We start from the raw sequence: 5548 nt of genomic DNA, 5'->3' as shown, positions 1-5548 counted from the left end.
GTGATGGGAAGCCAAAGGGGATTACAATTGAGATGGATAAATACACAAAATGATGTAAAAATAGACTATTATATTATTAAAAAACATTTTCTCTTGATGCTGCCATACTAAAATATGATATAAATGTAAATAAAAATTGTATTTCTGGCTTAAAAAAAGGGGGGGCTGAATACACATATGTAATATAGAAGGCAAACGACATTGGAAGAAAGAAGAAAGGAAATATATGTAAGGTAAAATGGCAATGATATTTGCAGAGTTTAAGGTTTTCTGTCCATTCTTTTCCTTAATGTGTTGTGGGGATTTAAAGTGGAGAATAAATAACTGATGATAGAGCAAAAAATAAATAAATAAAACAGTGACTCATGACCTCATGCTACTTTTTAAAAATCCAGTAATAGGCATCCCTATTATTCAGTTTAGTAATGCCACTGGATCTCTCTGTTTGTTCTCCATCTTTGTCATTCAAACAACTTTATGCCTTATTAGCCCATAAATCTTCTGAATCCTCTACAGTGCATCTCATAACAAAAGCTGACCACTTGATATGTAGGTCTGACTTTGTAAAAATTCATTAATCCCTCCTAAAACCATGATAACTTGAGTCAACAGTGAACACATTAATGAAATACAATTATGGGCTTAGAGCTTAATTGCAGTTAGCCACTGAGTACAAAGCATCTCCTTGTTCTAACATTATTTAAAGTGTCATTCAACTTGTTTGCCAGTAAGCTGAGTGAGCATAAAAGATGAGGCAAAGAAATCATGAGTTGACCTGTCCATTTGAAATAACTCCCAGTACTTCAAAAAAAAAACAAGTCCACAAAATTAACTTAGCTCTTAATGCTGTAAACCATATGATAGGCACTTTGGTTTATAACAAGCAACACTTTTCAAACTAAAAAAATTACTAAAATTCTTTATGGTAAATATTTTTATTGACATATAGAACAGTCTAGAGTTTTGTTTTGTTTTGTTTTGTTTTTAGAAAAAAAAAAGAATAGGAACTTCCTTAAAGAAAACACAAATTTAAAGAAGCTTGTATCACCACAACCTCCACCACTTCTTTTTTTTTTTAAAGAAAAAGTAAATAAATAGAAGAAAAAGTAAATAAATAAATAGAAGACTGATCTAGCTGATCTAGAGGAGACACTAGAAAGTATCTTCCCTTGACTCCACACTTGATAGGGGGAAAAATTAAGGACCAGATATGTTAACTGGATAAGAGGTTAACTCAGGTCAGTGGTCAGTGTATGGATAAACTAGAAGTTACCTTAAGGTCACATTATTCTCTCTTCTCTGCTATTTCAGTGTAGACAGAATTCAATGTCATCCTTCTCCTCCCCTACTCACTCATATACCTTAATTCCAAGTGAATAATCTACTCTTATTCCTAATGAGTCTGTATTTCTCAGTTGAGCTTGACAAATAATCTCCAAAGCCAACACATGATCTTAAACAAAAATATGTCCCGTGGCATATTAATAGATGTTGCCTAACAAAATTGATTAAGGAAGTTCTAATTTAAAGAAAGGCTTCTTTTCTGTAAGATTGTGTCAGGTCTTTAAGAACTTGATATTGATGTGTTTTGTGAAATTTAAGATGTATGGATACCAACTTTACATGGTAATCTTTTCTTTTTTTAAACAGAAAATATGTTGCCAAGACACTATAGTAAACTGAAATACAATTTCAGAAATGCTGTGACCTTGGGTTAATTCCTAATGAGCTTGGCTCAGATGTATCCCTTTCTGGAAATAGATACTTTTGATAATTATGAAAGAAATGCTCATTTTGAAAATTTGTGAGACAGAAAGTTAAGCTGACTCCTGTTCATATTAGTCATAAGATATGAGCTAGCCAGGGTGTTTGCATCTTAAAACTGGTTTTTGGAAAAGTAAAAACTGGTTTTTGGATTTTAAGATGTGAAGATATTACACTTTAAGATGGCAGTCCATGTGCTGTGAATGAGGTGTGCCTCCAGCTCATATCAAATTCTTTCACATAAGTATTTGCTTCCTTGTCAAGCTGATCCTAATAATAGAGGTGCCATTTACTTAGCACAGGATTCCCAGAATGTTCTAAGCACTTTACATTTTTCACAAGGAGACTCTCTTACAATGCACTGCAACTTGTTCTACTTTTAAGACGTAGATCATTATCTTCACTGTATCCTTCCCTTGTTCTTCCCATCTTCCAAAGTTCTAATGATTCAAACATCATCTTTGTCTTTTTCCTTCATTCTATAGCTCCAGAAAGTACTACAATGCAAGCCAGGATTCTTACTAGATTTCTGACCATTTCCTCTCCCTATGTGGGAAATGTTGAACTTTCAGCAAGTTTGTGATTGCTGGGATGGGTAACAATATTGTAAATGAGGTAGGTGCAAGTAAAGTAACAAAACTGATTTTCACCCAGAGGGGTCAAGAACTAGGACTTGGAAACAGTGATCCCACGAATTCCATTTAATCACAGCCTCTTCTAAAAGTCCGGGACTACTCAAAATGTGGTTCAAGGATGTGTTCCTCTCCCCAAATACTTGTTATGGGCCTCTGATAAGGAGATTGTTCCAGAAACAAATCAACTGCCTCATTAAGCACACCATTCAATTCAGGTGACATTTGCTTTCAAAACAGGAGTTTCCTTATGAAGGAAGCTGCATATAGATTTATGATTCTGGCACAAACTCCTTCTGTCACCCTGGAGAGTTACAAACAGCCCAGACAAGTGACTTCAGATTGCACTGCTCTCGTCGACTTGTTACCGTGTCACTTGGATGTGATCCTAAATTCTATGTGTAGAATAGAGAGAATATGGTATTTGGAATCATGCTGTCTGGGTTCCCAGTAACAATTGTCTTGCTTATTTCCTGTGTAATCTTGGTCAATTTTTGTAACCTCTTTGGGTCTCAGTTTTCTCATAGAAAATAGAATAATTAATTCTCAGCTTACAGTTTGATTGTGAACTTTAAATCAATGTCTTAAAGTGTCTCTAGTGCCAGCAGGCACAGGAGAGTTTCACTGTCCATTAGGACAGATGGATAAAGAGTTCTGGAGCCCTCAGTGAGTTTTTCAGTGTTTAACGTTCTCTCAAGAAACCAGGTACACAGGCATACCTGGCAGGAAGGCTGGCATGCTAGGAGACAGACACAGCCAGGCAAGGGGACTGGGAAGGAGGCACGTAGTCACACCTCCCAGCCTCCTGAGAATCTTTAAGCTCTTCCTGGGCCCCCTGGCATTCACTCACTCATTTCATTCTTGTGGTGTCTCCTTTTCTGTAGTCAAAATCTTGCCCTCATACTGCCGCTACTGTTTCTGCTTCTATCCCCTCCTGCAAGGTCAGATGTACACACTTGCACATGCAAGCATACCTATATTCCAGGTGTCTACAATCAGACACGGGTGGCCCAAGCCCATGCTCCCAAGCACCTTCCGTATTAGGAAGGCCACAGGTGATTGCCACAGAGGGTAGTCGCTAAACAGCCTGATTAATTCATTTACCCTACAGTTCTAACTATATATAGATAGCATATTCACTAATATATTAATAAGCCCAGCCTCTACTATATGTCTTTCTATATCCGTGATGGCATTTTTCATTGAGACCAGTTTTTAGTTGCAAATTTGGAGCTATAGGGAAGTAGAAGGGAAGGGACTATGATGATGGTAGTAAAAACATAGACTCTGGGCTCTCCCTGGTGGTGCAACGGGTTAAAGTACCACATTATGAAGCTCTCTGAAGCCACTGCAGCACAAGTTTGATCCCCAGCGAGGGAGCTGACCCACATGGTGCCGCCCACCTGCTGACCCACCCACTGACTCCTCAGCAGTGTACTTTGTTAATCTGCCTGTACTGCTTCCCACTCTGTCTCTGGTGAATCCTCTCACCCATCACACCTCTGGCCTGTACCCCAGTTCTGTAAGCATAAATAAATTTTTTAAAAAACAAAACATAGACTCTTAGAAAAAACAATTATTAAAATTTACACAGAATGACAAATCAATTTTTTTTTAACTTTTTGTGCCAGATCTTCTAGAAGAAGTAATAAAAGACCTGGGAGAGTTGTTGTTCTATCTTGGAAGTTGTCCAAAAAAGAAAAAAATCCATATACACTAATCCCTGCTCTTCCCCAATCCCTATTGTCCCTTATCCCTTTGCTTCAGTTTACTGCCTAATAGTACTGTTTTTGGTCTGTTAAGAAAAGGATGGAGACCTGTGACTTGTCTAAAGTTAATTAGGATTTATCATACTTAAAGAAGTTTTAAATAGGCTCTAAAATCTATAAACTAGGCTTTCAAGTACATCTGAGCAGATGGTGCCTCCTGAATTGCACTGGTGACTTCTTCTGGAACTGACTGTTTACTGGTTCAGGATTGACACGACATAAGTTCATATTAATAAACACCAGGAGAATCCTTGGAAAAACATAGCAAGTTCTTTCACATCTGAATAGCTATCATACAATAAATTAGCCCACAAAATAAATCTACATGAAGAAGTCTAGGTAGTCTAGACTTGACTTAATGGACAATGAGTATTTTGCTTTACCACAGCTCTTCCTTGCTTGAGATTTTTGTTGTTGCACTATTTTATTCAGACACCACTTCCAATATATTCTCAGAAATTACAATACTGGTAAGTATTGACATGGCCAAAAATATATTTTAGGTACATGGTTTTTCATTGAAAGTATAGTCTAAATAATGAAGGTGAAAATCAAAGAGAGACTGTTTTCATCATTTTACCAAATAAATGCTAAAATTCTTTTAATGTAGGATAGCTATAAATTCATTGTTCAGCACCATAAGGATAGACAAAAACAGAAAGAGTAGACCTTTCTTGGTGTGCCAACACCAATTCTACACAACCTGTCTCTAGAAATGTTTAATCCATTAGTAGAGCCAGGATACAATGCATAGTTAATTTACATAGAAAAATCTTCTGCATAATATACCATGTAGCTAGAATGAGCTTTTGTTATAGCTCATTTCTTCTCACTCATTAAAAGAGAGACAAAAGGTTTTTCACATGCTCACCATTCCTTTGTTTTGGGATTGCTCAAGAGCAATTTGATTTCTCAACGGCTGTCCGCATTACCCGTAAAAGGCACATAAAAGTACTGAACAAAAGTTCCATTACATCAGACTACTAACTTTTGTCTTGATTATCTAAAACTTCAGAAAATCGGGCCCTCCCTGTTGGCACAGCAGGTTAAAGCACAACACTAAGAAGCTAAAGCCACATCTGTACGAGTTCGATCCACACCTTCCCCGAGGTGACCCACATGGCGTGGCAGACCTCTCCTGACCTGGCCTGCTGTTCCCCTCAGCAGTGTACTTCATTGATCTGCTTTTTCTACTCTCCACTCTGTCTCTGGTGAATTCTCTCACCGCTTCTGCACCTCTGGGCTGTAGCCCAGTTCTGTATGCACAAATAAATCTTTAAAAAAAAAAAAACTTCAGAAAATGCTATCAGTTCCGAAGTACCAAATAGATATTACTTTGTAGTAGTCTTTACATAGTTCTATAATCTTTGAAACGAACCCCCT

The sequence above is a fragment of the Condylura cristata genome, unplaced genomic scaffold, assembly GCF_000260355.1.
Source record: "Condylura cristata isolate star-nosed mole 26May11 unplaced genomic scaffold, ConCri1.0 scaffold00024, whole genome shotgun sequence".
Classification (NCBI taxonomy): domain Eukaryota; kingdom Metazoa; phylum Chordata; class Mammalia; order Eulipotyphla; family Talpidae; genus Condylura; species Condylura cristata.
This window is presented reverse-complemented; position numbering follows the sequence as displayed.